Genomic DNA, 22,998 nt, shown 5'->3' with positions numbered 1-22,998 from the left:
GAACATAAAGACTCCTAACTCGGGGAAACGAACTAGGGGTGGTGGAAGGGGGGAGGAGGGCGGGTGTTGGAGGGGAATGGGTGACGGGCACTGAGGTCGACACTTGACGGGATGAGCACTGGGTGTTTTTCTGTATGTTGGTAAATTGAACACCAAGATCTATAAAGAACTTATTAAACTCAACAGAAACAACTCAATCTTGAAATGGGCAAAAGACATGTACGGAAATTACACCAAAGAAGACAAAAACATGGCCAACAAGCACATGAGAAAGTGCTCTGCATCACTTGCCATCAGGGAGATACAAATCAATACCACAATCAGATACCACCTCACACCAGTGAAAATGGTGAATATTAACAAGACAGGAAACAACAAATGTTGGAGAGGATCTGGAGAAAGGGTGACTCTCTTGCACTGTTGGTGGGAATATGAACTGGTACAGCCAGTCTGGAAAGCTACGTGGACTTTCCTCAAAGAGTTAAAAATAGAACTGCTCTGAAACCCAGCAATTGCACTGCTGGGGATTTACCCTGAAGATACAGATGCAGTGAAACGCCGGTACACCTACATCCCGATGTTTATAGCAGCAATGTCCACAATAGCTAAACCGTGGAAGGAGCCTCAATATCTGTAGAAAGATGAATGGACAGAAAGAGGATGTGGTATATTTATACAATGGAATGTTACTCAGCCATTAGAAACGACAAATACCCACCATTTGCTTTGATGTGGATGGATCTGGAGGGTATTAAGCTGAGTGAAGTAAGTCAATCAGAGAAGGACAAACATTATATGGTCTCATTCATTTGGGGAATATAAAAATAGAGAAAGGGAATAAAGGGGAAAAGAGAGAAAATGAGTGGGAAATATCAGAGAGGGTGACAGAACATGAGAGACTCCTACTCTGGGAAACGAACAAGGGTAGTGGAAAGGGAAGATTAGTGGGGGGTTATGGTGACTGGGTGATGGGCACTGAGGGGGACACTTGACGGAATGAGAACTGGTGTTATGCTATATGGTGGTAAATTGAACTCTAATAAAGAAAATAATTAAAATAAAAAATGAAATGAAAATAAAAGAGGGACGCCTGTGTGGCTCAACAGTTGAGCGTCTGCCTTTGGCTCAGGTCTTGATCCTGGTGTTCCGGGATAGAGTCCCACACCTGGCTTCCTATATGGAGCCTGCTTATCCCTCTGCCTAGGTCTCTGCCTTTCTCTCTGTGTGTGTGTTTGTGTCTATCATGAATGAATAAATAAATCTTTTTAAAAAATTAAAAGATATGAATTGAGAATCTTCCAAATATATATGGGCATATCCAATATCATGAGAAATAGAAAGATTTTAAATAGAACTATATAATGATGCTTCAATTAGCCTGTTCTCTGTAGAAAATGTCCTTTCAGAGTCAATAAGCTGAATTAAAAAATATTCATAATTCTGATGAAGCATACTGCTGCATGAAAAAATATTTTAATCAGGAGCATCTATTTATTATAGGACAATTTGATGAAAACATAGTCAACCCAAGGGAAATTTATGAAGTCTATCAAGTTTATTGTCCATGTACAATCTCTTCTTTCTTTCCTGCTATGAGATTGCTAACCTCAATTTCAAATAATGTCCATGCTTTTCTCATTTTATATTTATCTAAAAAAATTATCTATGAAAATATCTACTATCTACTTATAAGTAGTTATTTATAGATTATGACTGTTGTACACTGATTTAAACATCTTCAATTAAACAGATCTTTAAATGTTAAATAATGGATTAAAGGATCTTGCTTTGCTTACTCCTCCTCCACCTCCTCATCACAGTCCTCCTACCCCTTCTCTTTCCCTCTCTCTTCCTTCTTGAAGGTATAATACTACTAAGAGATGAGATGTTAGGATGGCAGGTAGAAGGAAACCCTGAAGTTGTAGTTGATCTTCTTAATTATAAAGTACACACATGTACACACACTCAAACAAAATGAGGTGAGCTTGCATGGTCATTCAAGTCAACTGATTATGTTAAGTACATATTATGCATATATACTTGTGAAAGTATGTGCAAACAATTTACTTTTTGTGTGCTAATGTTTATGCTTGCTTATAAATATTCAGATATACTTTGTATTAGTTTTATATTGCTTAGGTAGCAAATTACAACACACCTTGGATTAAATCAACACAAATTTATTTCATAGTTCTACAAGCTAGAAGTCTAAAATGGGTCAGCAAGCAACCTTTCTTCTGGAGGCTCTAAGAAAGAATCCAGTCTGTTTTCTTGCCTTTTTTCTAGCTTTTAGAGACTGCCTACATGTTTTGACTTCTGTTCCCATCATATGTCTTCTTTCCCTCTACTTTTGTTATCACATTGCCTTCTCTATCTGCAACTTTCTTGACTGTCTCTTATAGGGACTCTTTTAATTACATTAGTTTATGCAGATAGTTCAGCATAATTGCCCCATATCAAGTTCCTTAACTTAATCACACCTGCAATGTTCCTTTTGCCATGTAAGGGAATATATTCACAGGTTCTAGGGTTTAGGACATGGACACATTTGTGAGGACAATTTTTTATCCTACAACAATTTTGAAAAAAATTAAAATTTTAAATAAAAGTTGCATTAATAAAATCTATGTATCAACCAAAAATGAAGATATAATATTATTTTGTCATAATATAGTCAAGATATGAATATATATATGTATAATGTAATATTATATATAAAGATCCTTGGAATACCTCCTCACTTCCATTCTTCTATTCTCTTCAGAGTCACTCCCCAAACTGAATTTCAGAAGTAAATTTTCAGCTTATAGTTAATGGACATTTTCAGCATAGTGTTGATATTTAATTTTTTAAGATTTTATTTACCTATTCATGAGAGACACACAGAGAGAGGCAGAGACAAAGGCAGAGGGAGAAGCAGGCTCCATACAGGGAGCCTGATGCGGGAGTCAATCCCGGGACTCCAGGATCATGCCCTGGGCCAAAGGCAGGTGCTAAACTGCTGAGCCACCCAGAGATTCCTTAATTTTTTATTTGGATGTAATAAAGATGTGTAAATCTAAATACTGGAAGATGTCTACCATAGACAATTATTTTTTTTAGTATAATTGAAATTGAGCTTTTTCTCTCCTTGAAACTAATTAGATGATAACATTAGGTTAATATTATTTTATTATATTGTTAACATCAGTGTGATTATAGAAAAGAAATATTAAAATTTTAAATATTAAAAAAGTAAAAATTAAATTAAATTAAATTAAATAAACAGGACCAATCTATATGCTGCCTACAAGAGATTAATTTTAGACCTAAAGAAGCCTACAAATTTAAACTGATGGGATGGAAAAAAACTTTATCATGCAAATTTCTGTCAGAAAAAAGCTTGAGTAGCAATACTTACATAAAAAAATAGTTTGAAACAAAGATTGTAACAAGAGACAATGAAAGGCCCTATATACTAATAAAGGGGACAATCCAACAAGAACATATAACAATTTTACATAGTTATGCACCCAACATGGGAGCACCCAAATACACAAGACAGTTAATAACAAAGATAATGGGACTGATTGTAAAAAAGCAATAACACAGGACTTTTAAATTTTTTTATTTAAATTTGTTAGTTAACATGCAGTTATAGATGAACAATATAGTGATTCAAGACTTCCATACAACACTTCACAACAAGTAAACTCCTTAACTCCCCATCATCTATTTTTTAATATTGTATTTATTTATTCATAAGAGACACACAGAGAGAGGGAGAGACATATGCAAAGGGAGAAGCAGGCTCTCTGCAGGGAGCCTGATGCAGGACTCAATCACAGGACCCTGGGATCATGCCCTGAGCCAAAGGTGAACACTCAACCACTGAGCCACCCAGGGGTCCCCCCATCACCTATTTAAACCCATTTCCCACCCACCTCCCAAAGATTTTTGGATCACAGTGTTTTCATTTTGATTGGTTCCTTATGCTTTTTTGATTTCTTCTTTGGTTTCGTGGTTGACACATTCATTGTTTTGTAACATATTACTTGACCTCCATGTATTTGTAATCTTTCCAGATATTTTTTTTTGTTGCTGACTTCCAGGTTCATAGTCTTGTGGTTTAAAAAGATGCATGTTTTGACATCAATCTGCTTGTATTTGTTGAGACCTGTTTTGTGACCTAATATGTGACCTATTCTGGAGAATTTTCCAAGTGCCAATAATAGGGGACTTTAACACCACACTTATATCAATAGACAGATTTTTCAAAGAGAAATCGACAAGGAAACAAATGCTTTATAGGATGGATAGAACCAGGCAGATTTAGCAGGCATATTTAGAACACATCTTCTAAAACAAGAGAATACACATTTTTTTTTCTGGTGCACACAGAGGATTCTCCATCATAGATCACATATTAGGCCATAAAACAGGTCTCAACAATTTAAAAAGGATTGAATTCACACCACGCATGTTTTCTGACCATGATACTATGAAACTGGAATCAAACACAAGAAAAAATCTGGAAAGATCACAAAAACATGAGGTTAAATAGCATGCTATTAAATGATGAATGTGTTAACCAAGAAATCAAAGAAGACATCCAAAATCACATGGAAACAAGTGAAAATGAAAATGGAAACACAAGCCAAAACCTTTGGAATGCAGCAAAAGTGGTTCTAAGAGGGAAATTTAGAGCAATAGAGGCTTACCTCAATAAGCAAGAAAAATGTAAAATAAACAACTTAACCTAGGACTAAACCTAATCAAAGAGGTGAAAGATCTGTACTCTGAACAGTGTAGAACATTGATGAAAGAAATTCAGGATGACACAAAGAAATGAAAATATATTTCATGAACATGGATTGGAAGAAAAAATATTAGTAAAAAATCCCTACTACTGAAAGCAATCTACACATTTAATGCAATCTCTATAAAATGCTCATGGCATTTTTCACAGAGGTAGAACAAAAATCTTACAATTTATATGGAACCACAAAAGGATATTAATTGCCAAAGTAATTTTGAGGAAGAAAATCAAAGCTGGAGGTATCACAATTTCATACTTCCAGTTATATTACAGAGCTGTCGTAATGAAAGCAATATCATACTGGCACAGAAAATAGACACATAGATTAATGGAACACAATAGAATACTCAGAAAGAAACCCACAACTATATGGTCAGTTAATCTCAAACAATGCAGTAAAGAATATCCAATCGGAAAATTCCTTCAATAAATGGTATTGGAAAAACTGATCTGCTGCATGCAAAAGAATGAAACTGAACCACCTTCTTACATCATATGCAAAAATAAACATTTAAATGTGAGACATGACACCATAAAAATCCTAGAAGTTAGCCAAGGCAGTAATTTCTCTGGTATCAGGTTTAGGAATATTTTTCCTAGATATGTTTCCTGAGATAAAGTAAATAGAAGCAAGATTAAACTTTGGTACTACTTCAAAATAAAAAGCTTCTGTACAGCAAAGGAAATTGTCAATAAAACAAAAGGCAACTCACTAAATAGGAGACAATATTTGCAAGTGACATATCCAGTAAAGGGAGGATGTTAAACAAAACAACACCAAAAGCCAAATAATCTAATTTAATGGGCAGAAGAAATGCATAGATATTTCTTCAAAGAAGACCTACAAATGGCCAAGAGACACATGAAAAGATGCTCAACATCACTTCTCATCAGGAAAATGCAAATCAAAACCACAAGGAGATATCCCTTCACATCAGAATGGCTACAATCAAAAACATAAGAAACAACCTGTGTTGGTGAGTATATGAAGAAAAAATCCTCTTACACTGTTGGTGGGACTGCAAACTGGTGTTACCACTGTGGAAAACTGTATGGAGATTCCTCAAAAAGTAAAATAGAATTACCCTATGATCAAATGATTGTTCTATAGGGTACTTACTCAGAAAAATACAAAAACATGAATTGAAAGTGATACATGAACCACTGTATTTGGTGTATAATTTATTGTAGCCAAATTATAGAAGCAGCCCAAATCAAATGTCCATCAGTAGATAAATGAATAAAGAAAATGTGACATATATATGTAATAGAATATTATTCATCCAAAAAAGACTGAAATCTTGCCATCTGCAAGGACATGGATTGAGCTAGAAAGTATAATGCTAAGTGAATGTCAGTCAGAGAAAGACACATACAATATGATTTCACTCATATGTGGAATTTAAGAAACAAAACAATTGAACAAAGAGCAAAAAGAGAGATAAACAAGCCAAGACACAGACTCTTAACTATTGAGAACAAACAGATGGTTACCAGAGGGTAGGTTGGTGGGGGAATAGGTTAAATAGGTGATGAGGACTAAGGACTGCACTTGTGATGATCACAGGCTGATGCATGGAAGTGTTGAATTGCTATATTGTACACCTGAAACTAAGATAGCACTCTATGTGTAACAGTAACTATATTAGAATTTTTAAAAAACATTGATAAAAATAATTCTGTTGGGATCCCTGGGTGGCACAGCGGTTTGGCGCCTGCCTTTGGCCCAGGGCGTGATCCTGGAGACCCGAGATCGAATCCCACATCAAGCTCCCGGTGCATGGAGCCTGCTTCTCCCTCTGCCTGTGTCTCTGCCTCTCTCTCTCTCTCTCTGTGACTATCATAAATAAATTTAAAAATTAAAAAAAATAATTCTGTTTTGGGATGTCTGGGTGGCTCAGTGGTTGAGCACCTTCCTTTGGCTCAGGTCGTCATCCCATGGTCCTGGGATGGAGTCCTGCATCAGGCTCCCTGAAGGAAGCCTGCTTCTCCCTCTGCATATGTCTCTGTCTCTCTCTCTCTCTGTATGTCTCATGAATAAATAAATAAAATCTTAAAAAAAAAGAACTCTGTTTTGCCTTGTTCAGGGCATCATGGCCTTGTAAATTATTCTCCATAATCTCCTATTTATACAAATAATGTTCATCTTGTGAGGCAAAGTGATATAATAATAATAATAATAATAATAATAATAATGTGTAATGCACCTGCATGACTCATTCAGTTGAGTTTTGCACGTTCATTTTGTATCCTGCAACTGTACAGAATTCATTTATCAGTTCTAGTAGATTTTTGGTGGAGTCTTTCAGGTTTGCTATCTATATGACAGTATCTGCAAATAGTGAAAGTTTTACTTCTTCCTTGCCAATTTGAATTCCTTTTATTTCTTTTGTCTCAGATCATAATGTCAGGGTCGTGGGATAGAGCCCTGAAACAGGCTCCATGCTCATAGAGGAGTCTGCTTGAGATTCTCTCTCTCCCTCTCCTGCTGCTCCTCTTCCCCACTTGTGCTCTCTCTCTGTAAAGTGAAAAAATAAATCTCATACAAAAATAATAAAATATAAATAAAGGAAAAGATTGAGCTTTTGTTATTGATTTGAGAAGAGAATTTTCTTTTTAATATGTTTCATTATCATCTAATGTTTACTTCATGATTCTAAAATTGCTTTCAAATTAGCTTATTGTGTTGCATAATACACTATACAGTCATTGAAATAATTTTTTCAACATCCACGTTGAAGCAAGTGGTGGGTATTTGTCATTTCTAATGGCTAATATTCCATTGTATACATAAACCACATCTTTAACCATTCATCTTTTATTTATTTATTTATTTATGATAGTCACAGAGAGAGAGAGAGGCAGAGACATAGGCAGAGGGAGAAGCAGGCTCCCTGCACCGGGAGCCCGATGTGGGACGCGACCCCGGGTCTCCAGGATCGCGCCCTGGGCCAAAGGCAAGCGCCAAACCACTGCGCCACCCAGGGATCCTCCATTCATCTTTTAATGGACACAGAGGCTCCTTCCACAGTTTGGCTATTGTGGACATTGCTGCTAGAAACATCGGGGTGCAGGGGTCCTGGCGTTTCACTGCATCTGTATCTTTGGGGTAAATCCCCAACAGTGCAATTGCTGGGTCCTAGGGCAGGTCTATTTTTAACTCTTTAAGGGACCTCCACACAGTTTTCCAGAGTGGCTGCACCATTTCACATTCCCACCAACAGTGTAAGAGGGGTCCCTTTTCTCCGCATCCTCTCCAACATTTGTGGTTTCCTGCCTTGTTAATTTTCCCCATTCTCACTGGTGTGAGGTGGTATCTCATTGTGGTTTTGATTTGTATTTCCCTGATGGCAAGTGATGCAGAGCATTTTCTCATGTGCTTCTTGGCCATGTCTATGTCTTCCTCTGTGAGATTTCTGTTCATGTCTTTTGCCCATTTCATGATTGGATTGTTCCTTTGGTGTGGAGTTTAATAAGCTCTTTATACATCTTGGAAACTAGCCCTTGGAAACTAGCCCTGATACATCATTTGCAAATATCTTCTCCCATTCTGTAGGTTGTATTTTAGTTTTGCTGACTGTATCCTTGGCACTGGGTGTTTTTCTGTATGTTGGCAAATTGAACACCAATAGAAAATAAATTTATTATTAAAAAAATGAAGGTGAAAGTTGAAAAATTTTTTTGAACATATTCATATCATGAGACCTACAATTTTATTTTATTTTTTTTAAAATTTCTTTTTTTTTAATTAATTTTTATTGGTGTTCAATTTACCAACATACAAAAAAACACCCAGTGCTCATCCCGTCAAGTGTCCACCTCAGTGCCCGTCACCTACAATTTTAAATACGTATGGTTCTACCTTTATTTTTTTATTCTTGAACTTTTTATTTACTTATTTTTATTTAAATTTTTATTGGAGTTCAATTTGACAACATATAGCATAACACCCAGTGCTCGTCCTGTCAAGTACCCCCTGCAGTGCCCATCACCCAGTCACCTCAACTCCCCGCCCACCTCCCTTTCCACCATCCCTTGTTTGTTTCCCAGAGTTAGGTGTCTCTCATGTTCTGTCACCCTCACTGATATTTCCCACTCATTTTTTTCTCCTTTCCCTTTTCACTATTTTTTATATTCCCCAAATGAATGAAACCATATAATGTTTGTCCTTCCTTTCTAAGAATTTTCTATAATTTAAACTTTTATTGGTTGATTTAATCATAACTAGCATTTCTTCAGCACTCTATAATCTGCAAAGTGCTTTATGCCTTGTTATGTAATTACACAAAATTAATACATCATTATCAATAAAACATTAGCGTGCTGCAATTAATGGATTATTTAAAAAATAGGTTACCTAAATTATTTTCTTTGTCAAGTTACCAGTTAAAATACAAATCATACTTATTCCTTCTTTAAATAAAATACTTCTTTTGGAGAGTGTTTAATGGCCTTAGAATTGGCAATTCACTAAGCAATGTGCTACCAATTTTACATTTGTTATATTATTTACTCATTCAAACAGCCTTATATTTTAGATACTATTTGTCCCCATTATAGAGTTGAAAAAAAACAGGCTGAGGAATGTTAAGTAAATTTCTCCAAGTTATACAGCTTTGTCAAGAAATGGTGAAAATTGGCTTGCAGTTTTGAAATTAAGATTTCAAGACACAATATCTTTGCTGATACTCAGGCTATAGTCGTACTTTTTGGTAAAGTATATATACAGTAGCAACTAAATTATGTTAATCATTATTAATGTGGGGGAAATAAAAGAATAACATAAATATTGATTCAGGAGATGCACATGACTAAGATAAAAATTATCATAGCTTTGTGATTATGGGCTTATGGCATAAGGTAGACTTTGTATTTGTGGAACTCCCAGATAGATCTAAATAGACTGCAAATTACCTTCAGTACCAAAATTACAAGCAGTCCAAGGACAGATCACTTGCTCAACTCCTTCCTTCTCTGCCAAAGTTTTCACTGATATCTTACATCGGTATTTTTTGTTTTTCTTCCAGGGACAATCTCTGACTTGATCATGAAAGGAGATGGGAAAACAATGCACACTACAGAAATTTACTGAGTCCAGAAAGAAAGCGAAGGGAGATTGGTAGAAAGTTGTTTCTATCCCAAGTAGCCCAGTAGCCAGAGGCAGTTTACTCAAGACTACGCTCATTTCTTATTATATATTGGATCAGGACCAGATGGCTTAACAGGGGAATACTATCAAACATTTAAGGAAGAGTTAATACTTATTCTTCTCAAACTATTCCAAAGAAAGAGAGAGAGAAGAAAAGGAAAGAAAAATTTCAAATTCATTCTATGAGACAAGCATTACCCTGACACCAAAATCAGATAAAGACAGTACCAAAAAAGAGAACAACAGGTCAATATTTTTCACAAATGGAATCCATTAATATATTTTAAAAAATCATTTGCCAGGGGCACCTGGGTGGCTCAGTGGTTGAACCCCTACCTCTGGCTCAGGTCATGTTCCAGGGTTCCTGGGATTGATTCCCGCATCAGGCTCCCTGCAGGCAGCCTGCTTCTCCCTCTGCCTATTTCTATGCCTCTCTCTGTGTCTCTAACAGATAAATAAATAAATCTTTAAAAAAAAATCATTCATGGTATTTTGATAGGGATTGTATTAAATGTGTAAATTGCTCTGGGTAGCATTGACATTTTCACAATATTAATTCTGCCAATCCATGAGCATGGAATATTTTTCCATCTCATGTGTCTTCCTCAATTTCTTTCAGAAGTGTTCTGTAGTTTTGAGGGTATAGATGCTTTCCCTCTTTGGTTAGGTTTATTCCTAGGTATCTTATGTTTTTGGGTGCAATTGTCAATGGGATTGACTCCTTAATTTCTTTTTCTTCAGTCTCATTGTTAGTGTATACAAATGCCACTGATTTCTGGGCATTGATTTTTTATCCTGCCACACTGCCAAATTGCTGTATGAGTTCTAGCAATCCTGGGGTTGAGTCTTTTGGGTTTTCTATGCACAGTATCATATCATCGGCAAAGAGGGAGAGTTTGACTTCTTTGCCAATCTGAATGCCTTTTACTTCTTTTTGTTGCCTGATTTCTGAGGCTAGGACTTCTAGTACTATGTTGAATAGCAGTAGTGAGAGTACACATCCCTTTCTTTTCCTGATCTTGGGGAAAGGCTCCTAGTGCTTCCCATTGAGAATGATATTTGCTGTGGGCTCTTTGTAGATGGCTTTTAAGATGCTGATGAGTGTCCCCTACACTCTGAAGAGTTTTTATCAGGAATGGATGCTGTATTTTGTCAAATGCTTTCTCTGCATCTATTGAGAGGATCATATGGTTCTTGTTTTTTCTCTTGCTGATATCATCAATCACATTGATTGCTTTATGTGTGTTGAACCAGCCTTGAATCCCAGGGATAAATCCCACTTGGCCATGGTGAATAATCTTCTTAATGTATTGTTGGATCCTATTGGCTAGTGTCTTGTTGAGAATTATTGCATCCGTGCTCATCAGGGATATGGGCCTATAATTCTCCTTTTTGGTGGGGTCTTTGGTTTTAGAATTAAGGTGATGCTGGCCTCATAGAACAAGTTTGGAAGTATTCCATCTCTTTCTATCTTCCCGAACAGCTTTAGTAGAATAGGTATGGTTTCTTCTTTAAACGTTTGATAGAATTCCCCTGGGAAGCCATCTGGCCCTGGACTTTTGTGTGTCGGGAGGTTTTGTATGACTGCTTCAATTTTCTCCCTGGTAATTGGCCTGTTCAGGTTTTCTATTTCTTCCTGTTCCAGTTTTGATAGTTTTTGGTTTTCCATAAATGCATCCGTTTCTTCTAGATTGCCTAATTTATTGGCCCCAACCATAGCTGGGGGCATGATGATGCTAGATTTCAGGTTGTACTACTAAGCTGTGGTCATACATACAGTGTGGTACTGGCACAAAGACAGACACATAGGTCAATAGAACAGAATAGAGAATCCAGAAGTGGATCCTCAACTTTATGGTCAACTAATATTCGACAAAGAAGGAAAGACTATCCACTGGAAAAAAAGACAGTCTCTTCAATAAATGGTGCTGGAAAAATTGGACTTCCACATGCATAAGAATGAAACTGCACCATTCTCTTACACCATACACTAAAATAAAGTCAAAATGGATGAAAGATCTAAATGTGAGACAAGAATCCATCAAAATCTTAGAGGAGAACAGAGGCAACACCCTTTTTGAACTTGGCCACAGTAACTTCTTGCAAGATACATCCATGAAGGCAGGGGAAACAAAACGGAAAATGAACTATTGGGACTTCATCAAGATAAGAAGTTTTTTGCACAGCAAAAGAAACAGTCAAAAAAATTAAAAGACAACTTACAGAATGGGAGAAGATATTTGCAAATGACCTAGCAGATAAAGGGCTAGTATCCAACATCTGTAAAGAACTTATTAAACTCAACATCAAAGAAACAAACAATCCAGTCATGAAATGGGCAAAAGACATGAACAGAAATTTCACAGAGGAAGACAGAAACATGGCCAACAACCACATGAGTATATGTTCCGCATCACTGGCCATCCGGGAAATACAAGTCAAAACCACAATGAGATACCACCTCACACCAGTGAGAATGGGACAATTAACAAGGCAGGAAACCACAAATGCTGGAGAGGATGTGGGAAAGGGGAACCCTCTTGCACTGTTTGTGGGAATGTGAACTGGTGCAGCCACTCTGGAAATCTGTGTGGAGGTTCCTCAAAGAGTTAAAAATAGATCTGCCCAGGACCCAGCAATTGCACTGCTGGGGATTTACCCCAAAGATACAGATGCAGTGAAACACCAGGACACCTGCACCCCAATGTTTATAGCAGCAATGTCCACAATAGCCAAACTGTGGAAGGAGGTTTGGTGTCCATCGAAAGATGAATGGATAAAGAATTTTGGTCTATGTGTACAATGGAATATTACTCAGCCATTAGAAACGACAAATACCCACCATTTGCTTCAACGTGGATGGAACTGGAGGGTATTATGTTGATTGAAATAAGTCAATCGGAGAAGGACAAACATTATATGGTCTCATTCATTTGGGGAATATAAAAAATAGTGAAAGGGAATAAAGGGGAAAGAAGACAAAATTAGTGGGAAATATCAGAAAGGGAGACAGAATATGAGAGACTCCTAACTCTGGGAAACGAGCAAGGGGTGGTGGAAAGGGAAGTGGGTGGGAGGTAGGGGTGACTGGGTGACGGGCAGTGAGGGGGCACTTGATGGGATGAGCACTGGGTGTTATGCTATATGTTGGCAAATTGAACTCCAATTTAAAAAAATCATTCATCGCTATCAGGTGGATTTGTTTCTGGTATGCAAAGGTGGTTCAATATTTGCAAATCAATTAACATGCTTTCCCACATCAATAAGATAAAGGATAAAAATCATATCATCATTTCAATAGATGCAGAAAGCATATTTTGCAAATTGCAACATTCTTTCATGATAAAAGCCCTCAACGAAATAGGTCTAGAGGGAACATACCTCAACATAATAAAGGGTATAATGGAAATACCTATGGCAAACATCATACTCAATGGGGAAATATTAAGATCAGGAATAAGACAAGGACGTCCACTCTCTCCAATTTTATTCAACAGAGTCCTGGAAGTCTTAGCCATAGCAATAAGACAACCAGTTTGGGGCCTTGAGGGAGCCTAATTTGATATTTCAAAAATGTCCAGAGAACATTCTACTAAAAGTCACAGAGTAAGTGTAATTGAGCGCTGGATATTTCAATCAAAAATAGCACTCAAGGGAATTAAGCAAAGGAGTGCTGTTTGGATCTGCATGCATAGACCAGAATTCAAGGCAGGAGTGGTTTTATTGTTACTGATTTTAAGACTTTATAATCAACAATAAGTGAGAATATCTATTGTATCAGACCCATGTGATAAAGGATTCAACAGAAGCCCACAACAGTCACTATATAATGCCTGTATTCAGATATATACGTGTGGACAAAGGCTTTCATAGAATGAAACACCCTTATCCATAAATAAACCTGGTCACTTGTGCTATACAATACAGTATTCAATGCAAGAGTTATAATCCCCCAAAGCCCACTCAAATACCTGCCACCACATCTGAAGTCAGTATTCCAATTGTCTTCTTTTTGGTTCTTCCAATTCACTGTCCTTTTTGCAAAAGCAAACTGTCTTGAAAGGTAACATATATAGCCTCGAATTCCTTTAGTGTAAATCTATTAGGTAAATCTACTTTCAGTGGATACCCTGGCAATTTGGGGATAATCAACAGGACAGGAATGCTGGAGAGGAATGAGAAGGGTGTGAGGGGGGGGAGGGGCAAGATGGCGGCAGAGCAGGGTCTCCAAGTCACCTGTCCTCAACAAATTACCTAGAAAACCATCCAATCATCCTGAAAATCTACGAATTCGGCCTGAGATTTAAAGACAGACCAGCTGGAACGCTACAGTGAGAAGAGTTCGCGCTTCTATCAAGGTAGGAAGACGGGGAAAAAGAAATAAAGGAACAAAAGGCCTCCAAGGGGGAGGGGCCCCGCGAGGAGCCGGGCTGAGGCCGGGGCGAGTGTCCCCAGGGCAGGAGAGCCCCGTCCCGGAGGAGCAGGAGCTGCACCAACCTTCCCCGCGGAAAGACCTCCCGGGGAATTGGAGCAGGATCCCCAGAAAGGCGGGGATGCCCTCGGGCTCCCTGGGACAGGAACAGAGGAACTGCGCCCCGGGAGAGTGCGCCGAGCTCCCTAAGGGCTGCAGCGCTCGGCGGGACCCGGAGCAGCTCGAGGGGCTCGGGCGGCGGCTCCGCGGAGGGGGCTGCAGGGCTCCGGGAGCAGCTTGGCGGCGGCGGCTCGGGCGGAGGAAGAAGCTCCGCGGAGGGGGCGGCGCGGCTCCGGGAACAGCTCGGAGGGGCTCGGGCGGCGGCTCCGCGGAGGGGGCTGCGAGGCTCCGGGAACAGCTCAGTGGCGGCGGCTCGGCGGAGGAAGAAGCTCCGCGGAGGGGGCGGCGCGGCTCCGGGAACAGCTCTGAGGGGCTCGGGCGGCGGCTCCGCAGAGGGGGCTGCACCGCCAGGAGCGCGAATCCAACAGCGCAGGCCCCGGAGCACAGGCACCGGGACACAGCCCAGGATCCAGCCTCCCCCGGAACAGGCAGAGGCCGGGAGGGCCCAGGACAGCGAGGACGCTCCTGCCTGGAGCTGAGCAGATCAGCGGCCCTGCCGCGGAGCCCCCAGGCCCTGCAGACGGAGAGCCCCGGAGCTACTGCGGGGGCTGACTCCAGGGCCCCAGAGCTGCCCCGGCCACTGTGGCTTCCTCCCGGGGCCTCACGGGGTGAACAACCCCCACTGAGCCCTGCACCAGGCAGGGGCAGAGCAGCTCCCCCAAGTGCTAACACCTGAGAATCAGCACAGCAGGCCCCTCCCCCAGAAGACCAGCGACACGGACCAGTTCCAAGGGAAGTCAAGGGACTTAAAGTACACAGAATCGGAAGATACTCCCCCGTGGTTTGTTTTTTGTTTTTTGTTTTTTTGTTTTTGTTTTTGTTTTATTTTGTTTTGTGCTTTTTTTTTTCTCTCGATTTCTGATTGCTTCCCCCACCCCCCCCCTTTTTTTTTCTTTTTTCTCCTTTCTTTCTTTTTCTTTCTTGTTCTTCTCTTTTCCCCCTATTTTTTCTTCTTTCTCTTTTTTCTTTTTCTCTTTTCTTTCCTTCTCTCTCTTTTTCTCCTTTTCCCAATACAACTTGTTTTTGGCCACTCTGCACTGAGCAAAATGACTAGAAGGAAAACCTCACATCAAAAAAAAGAATCAGAAACAGCCCACTCTCCCACAGAGTTACAAAATATGGATTACAATTCAATGTCAGAAAGCCAATTCAGAAGCACTATTTTACAGCTACTGGTGGCTCTAGAAAAAACCATAAAGGACTCAAGAGACTTCATGACTGCAGAATTTAGATACAATCAGGCAGAAATTAAAAATCAATTAAATGAGATGCAATCCAAGCTAGAAGTCCTAACGACGAGGCTTGACGAGGTGGAAGAACGAGTGAGTGACATAGAAGACAAGATGATGGCAAAGAGGGAAACTGAGGAAAAAAGAGACAGGCAATTAAAAGACCATGAGGATAGATTAAGGGAAATAAATGATAGCCTGAGGAAAAACCTACGTTTAATTGGGGTTCCTGAGGGTGCCGAAAGGGACAGAGGGCCAGAATATGTATTTGAACAAATCCTAGCTGAAAACTTTCCGAATCTGGGAAGGGAAACAGGCATTCAGATCCAGGAAATAGAGAGATCCCCCCCTAAAATCAACAAAAAACGTTCAACACCTCGACATTTAATAGTGAAGCTTGCAAATTCCAAAGATAAGGAGAAGATCCTTAAAGCAGCAAGAGAAAAAAAGTCCCTGACTTTTATGGGGAGGAATATTAGGGTAACAGCAGACCTCTCCACAGAGACCTGGCAGGCCAGAAAGGGCTGGCAGGATATATTCAGGGTCCTAAATGAAAAGAACATGCAACCAAGAATACTTTACCCAGCAAGGCTTTCATTCAAAATGGAAGGAGAGATAAAGAGCTTCCAAGACAGGCAGGAACTGAAAGAATATGTAACCTCCAAACCAGCTCTGCAAGAAATTTTAAGGGGGACTCTTAAAATTCCCCTTTAAAAAGAAGTTCAGTGGAACAATCCACAAAAACAAGGACTGAATAGATATGATGACACTAAACTCATATCTATCAATAGTAACTCTGAATGTGAACGGGCTTAATGACCCCATCAAAAGGCGCAGGGTTTCAGACTGGATAAAAAAGCAGGACCCATCTATTTGCTGTCTACAAGAGACTCATTTTAGACAGAAGGACACCTACAACCTGAGAATAAAAGGTTGGAGAACCATTTACCATTCAAATGGTCCTCAAAAGAAAGCAGGGGTTGCCATCCTTATATCAGATAAATTAAAATTTACCCCGAAGACTATAGTGAGAGATGAAGAGGGACACTATCTCATACTCAAAGGATCTATCCAACCAGAGGACTTAACACTCCTCAATATATATGCCCCGAATGTGGGAGCTGCCAAATATTTAAACCAATTAATAACCAAACTCAAGAAATACCTTGATAATAATACACTTATACTTGGTGACTTCAATCTAGATCTTTCTACACTCGACAGGTCTTCTAAGCACAACATCTCCAAGAAAACGAGAGCTTTAAATGATACACTGGACCAGATGGATTTCACAGATATCTACAGAACTTTACATCCAAACTCAACTGAATACACATTCTTCTCAAGTGCACATGGAACTTTCTCCAGAATAGACCACATACTGGGTCACAAATCGGGTCTGAACCGATACCAAAACATCGGGATAGTCCCCTGTATATTCTCAGACCATAATGCCTTGAAATTAGAACTTAATCACAACAAGAAGTATGGAAGGACCACAAACACGTGGAGGTTAAGGACCATCCTGCTAAAAGATGAAAAGGTCAACCAGGATATTAAGGAAGAATTAAAAAGATTCATGGAAACTAATGAGAATGAAGATACAACCGTTCAAAATCTTTGGGATGCAGCAAAAGCAGTCCTGAGGGGGAAATACATTGCAATACAAGCATCCATTCAAAAACTGGAAAGATCTCAAATTCAAAAGCTCACCTTACACATAAAGGAACTAGAGAAAAAGCAACAAATAGACCCCACCCCCAGCAGAAGAAGAGAGTTAGTTAAAATTCGAGCAGAACTCAATGATATCGAGACCAAAAGAACTGTGGAACAGATCAACAGAACCAGGAGTTGGTTCTTTGAAAGAACTAATAAAATAGATAAACCATTAGCCAACCTTATTAAAAAGAAGAGAGAGAAGACTCAAATTAATAAAATCATGAATGAGAAAGGGGACATCACTACCAACACCAAGGAAATACAAACGATTTTAAAAACATATTATGAACAGCTATACGCCAATAAATTAGGAAATCTAGAAGAAATGGACGCATTCCTGGAAAGCCACAAACTACCAAAACTGGAGCAGGAAGAAATAGAAAACCTGAACAGGCCAATAACCAGGGAGGAAATTGAAGCAGTCATCAAAAACCTCCCAAGACACAAGAGTCCAGGGCCAGATGGCTTCCCAGGGGAATTCTACCAAACGTTTAAAGAAGAAATCATACCTATTCTACTAAAGCTGTTTGGAAAGATAGAAAGAGACGGAGTACTTCCAAATTCGTTCTATGAGGCCAGCATCACCTTAATTCCGAAACCAGACAAAGACCCCACCAAAAAGGAGAATTACAGACCAATATCCCTGATGAACATGGATGCAAAAATTCTCAACAAGATACTAGCCAATAGGATCCAACAACACATTAAGAAAATTATTCATAATGACCAAGTAGGATTTATCCCTGGGACACAAGGCTGGTTCAACACTCGTAAAACCATCAATGTGATTCATCATATCAGCAAGAGAAAAACCAAGAACCATATGATACTCTCATTAGATGCAGAGAAAGCATTTGACAAAATACAGCATCCATTCCTGATCAAAACCCTTCAGAGTGTTGGGATAGAGGGAACTTTCCTCGACATCTTAAAAGCCATCTACGAAAAGCCCACAGCAAATATCATTCTCAATGGGGAAGCACTGGGAGCCTTTCCCCTAAGATCAGGAACAAGACAGGGATGTCCACTCTCACCACTGCTGTTCAACATAGTTCTGGAAGTCCTCGCCTCAGCAATCAGACAACAAAAAGACATTAAAGGCATTCAAATTGGCAAGGAAGAAGTCAAACTCTCCCTCTTCGCCGATGACATGATACTCTACATAGAAAACCCAAAAGCCTCCACCCCAAGATTGCTAGAACTCATACAGCAATTTGGTAGCGTGGCAGGATACAAAATCAATGCCCAGAAATCAATGGCATTTCTATACACTAACAATGAGACTGAAGAAAGAGAAATTAAGGAGTCAATCCCATTTACAATTGCACCCAAAAGCATAAGATACCTAGGAATAAACCTAACCAAAGAGGTAAAAGATCTATACCCTAAAAACTATAGAACACTTCTGAAAGAAATTGAGGAAGACACAAAGAGATGGAAAAATATTCCATGCTCATGGATTGGCAGAATTAATATTGTAAAAATGTCAATGTTACCCAGGGCAATTGAAACGGTTAATGCAATCCCTATCAAAACACCATGGACTTTCTTCAGAGAGTTAGAACAAATTATTTTAAGATTTGTGTGGAATCAGAAAAGACCCCGAATAGCCAGGGGAATTTTAAAAAAGAAAACCATAGCTGGGGGCATCACAATGCCAGATTTCAGGTTGTACTACAAAGCTGTGGTCATCAAGACAGTGTGGTACTGGCACAAAAACAGACACATAGATCAATGGAACAGAATAGAGAACCCAGAAGTGGACCCTGAAATGTACGGTCATCTAATATTCGATAAAGGAGGAAAGACTATCCATTGGAAGAAAGACAGTCTCTTCAATAAATGGTGCTGGGAAAATTGGACATCCACATGCAGAAGAATGAAACTAGACCACTCTCTTTCACCATACACAAAGATAAACTCAAAATGATGAGAGATCTAAATGTGAGACAAGATTCCATCAAAATCCTAGAGGAGAACACAGGCAACACCCTTTTTGAACTTGGCCACAGTAACTTCTTGCAAGATACATCCACAAAGGCAAAAGAAACAAAAGCAAAAATGAACTATTGGGACTTCATCAAGATAAGAAGCTTTTGCACAGCAAAGGATACAGTCAACAAAACTAAAAGACAACCTACAGAATGGGAGAAGATATTTGCAAATGACATATCAGATAAAGGGCTAGTTTCCAAAATCTATAAAGAACTTATTAAACTCAACACCAAAGAAACAAACAATCCAATCATGAAATGGGCAAAAGACATGAAGAGAAATCTCACAGAGGAAGACATGGACATGGCCAACAAGCACATGAGAAAATGCTCTGCATCACTTGCCATCAGGGAAATACAAATCAAAACCACAATGAGATACCACCTCACACCAGTGAGAATGGGGAAAATTAACAAGGCAGGAAACAACAAATGTTGGAGAGGATGCGGAGAAAAGGGAACCCTCTTACACTGTTGGTGGGAATGTGAACTGGTGCAGCCACTCTGGAAAACTGTGTGGAGGTTCCTCAAAGAGTTAAAAATAGACCTGCCCTACGACCCAGCAATTGCACTGTTGGGGATTTACCCCAAAGATTCAGATGCAATGAAACGTCGGGACACCTGCACCCCGATGTTTATAGCAGCAATGGCCACAATAGCCAAACTGTGGAAGGAGCCGCGGTGTCCATCGAAAGATGAATGGATAAAGAAGATGTGGTTTATGTATACAATGGAATATTACTCAGCAATTAGAAACGACAAATACCCACCATTTGCTTCCTCGTGGATGGAACTGGAGGGTATTATGCTGAGTGAAATAAGTCAGTCGGAGAAGGACAAACAGTGTATGTTCTCATTCATTTGGGGAATATGAATAATAGTGAAAGGGAATATAAAGGAAGGGAAAAGAAATGTTGGGAAATATCAGGAAGGGAGACAGAACATAAAGACTCCTAACTCGGGGAAACGAACTAGGGGTGGTGGAAGGGGAGGAGGGCGGGTGTTGGAGGGGAATGGGTGACGGGCACTGAGGTGGACACTTGACCGGATGAGCACTGGGTGTTTTTCTGTATGTTGGTAAATTGAACACCGATAAAAGTTAATTAAAAAAAATTTTTTTAACCTAAATAAACCTTGAAATATGAGACATAAAAAAAAAAAAGAAGGGTGTGAGGAAGGATCCACCACCCATTTTTGTCTTTGGCCAGACCTGCTGACCACATAAGAAACTCACAGGGTACTGGAAGCAAAATATTTTTTAAGGAGAGCACTTGATGCAATGAGCACTGGGTGTAATATGCAACTCACGAATCACTAAATTCTACCCTTGAAACTAATAATACAGTATATGTTAACCAAATTGAACTTAAATATTTTTTTAAATATTTTTAAACATCTTCCTGTATAGGAGTTTTTACTGGTGAGCTATGCATGGCCATCAGAAAGTCCTGGAATCTCTAAAAACATTTATAAAAAATTTCTGTGTGCATATATATGAACACTTTTTTGGTAGTATGTTCCTTATTTTAATCAGATACTTGAAAAGGCCCAGACCAGAATGTGTTAAGAACCACCGGACTTATGAGGGTTACCAATATAGCCTGTCTGCTATCAGAAATGCAGCCTGGTAGAAAGGGCCCAGAAAATGAGGGTTTTCAGATAATAATCCCCCAAATGGTTAGAAACTGCTGATCTGTCCGACTTCCTCATTTTACAAGGGAGGAAACTGAAGCCCTGAGACAATTGTACTAATTGTCCAATATAGTATAATTATAATTACAGTATACTAGTATAGCATAATATAGATGAGCTCAGGCAGGCATTTTTAGCTTCCCTTGTCACCTGTGCTACTGTGTTCCCCAGAGCACTTGGGCCCAACAACATTACATCTGCCTTGGAGAACTACATCAACCAACCTATTGCAATTATTACTTCTATGGAAAGAATGATTGTGGAAACACTGCGATGCTTTAACCAGACCATAAACTTGAGTATGGATGAAAACCATGAACTAGTGTTCAGCTCTTCACAAGAGTAAAACAAGTGGTACTAAGGTTATGCATTGTAACAAGTGACGATGTTGCAGTCTTTGGAGAAATTTATGAAGAAACAGATCCTGCACTTGATTTTGGGAATATTCCAGCAGAACTTCTAAACTCTATAACACAATTAGAAAAAACTACAAACCCTAGACATCTGTAAATCTTTGCATGGAAACTAATTATTCTGAGAATTATGTATAGAATTTTATGATTGTGTAATGGTGGACTTTGACTCCATATTGATTCATTGTAATATGATATGCAAATTAAAATATTTCTACATTTCTTTGAATAAAATATAGATGAGCTCAGTGTAAATTACCTTGATTCTAATGAGAGATAATTTCCCTTATCCTTTTTTCTATTTTCCTTGATGTTTCTTTTCTAAGAGTCATTGTAAGTGGAAAAGAAGGTGCTTATTGTGTTGCATACAGGCTTATGCTAGTATTTTTAGATCTGAGTAATGGCAGAGAAGGAGATGTGGTATAAAAGGAAAAGAAATGTTGAATTCCAGGGGTATTGCCATGATATTTGATAAAATTTAAAATACAGGTCCCTCAGCTTAAAGAATCTCTGAAATTGTATGAAATTTTAGAGTGTGTGTGTGTGTGTGTGTGTGTGTGTGCATTTTATGGAAAATATTCCATAGATTTTATATGCTTTTTAAGAGTCCATGACATGCAAAAAAGTTAAAAATCACTGAGTTTATTTATTCATTGAAGGAAACTAAAGTCCAGAGAGGATAAGGGACTCACATGTTATCAGAGGAAGTAAAAAGCTAAAACAAGAATTCAGTTTCTCAACTTTGTTTCAGTGGTTTTTACACTGTGCCCCAAGCAATCTTTTTCTTTACTAGCTTATCTTTCTAAATAAGATGTATTTTGTTTTTTTCCCCTATTTAATACCTGTGACAAAGACCTGATGAGATATACTCAAGACCACAGACACTTGTAGACTCAATACGGAAAGGTATTTTTAAATGAGTGCAAGGAAGTCTTCTGAACCTCAAATAATTCGACTAATGTGTTTTCAAATGGACCTAGCCGCTGTAGTTGGGGTAAGAACTTTAGTTACATAGGTTAATTTTTAGTTGCAGACACTGTAAAGTTGGATCTACTTGATTTATATAGAAAGCAATTTGTTAAAGATTATTAAATTACTGGACCTCCAGAAGAGACACAAAACCAGGCTTAGATGTCACACAGCTAGGGACAATTCAGCCAGGAGCAAAGTCACATCATGAGAATATTCTAGGAGACTATTCACTATCCAATACTCAGTGCTATGACATTAGAGACTATATGTGACATTTTGCGCAGATTGTCTGAAAGAATTGGATGCTTCTGTCATGATTTCCATAAGATCCAAGCCAATCCATATGGCCCCAGATTCATTTTTCTTTCTTCTACTTCCAAGTATGATAAATTTGCAGCCTCTTAACCAAATTTGGATCACATGCCTATACATCATCTACCA

At 38.9% G+C, this 22,998-nt stretch overlaps 1 pseudogene; it reads left to right on the top strand.

The window, feature by feature from the left end:
• Nucleotides 1–21,682, top strand: part of LOC112909202 (U6 snRNA-associated Sm-like protein LSm8) — a 28,158-nt pseudogene extending 6,476 nt beyond the window's left edge.
• The last annotated feature ends 1,316 nt before the right edge of the window (nt 21,683–22,998 follow it).

This window comes from Vulpes vulpes, chromosome X (assembly GCF_048418805.1).
Source record: "Vulpes vulpes isolate BD-2025 chromosome X, VulVul3, whole genome shotgun sequence".
NCBI lineage: Eukaryota > Metazoa > Chordata > Mammalia > Carnivora > Canidae > Vulpes > Vulpes vulpes.
The sequence above is the reverse complement of the archived record's forward strand: the minus strand, read 5'-3'. Positions and strand labels throughout refer to the sequence as shown.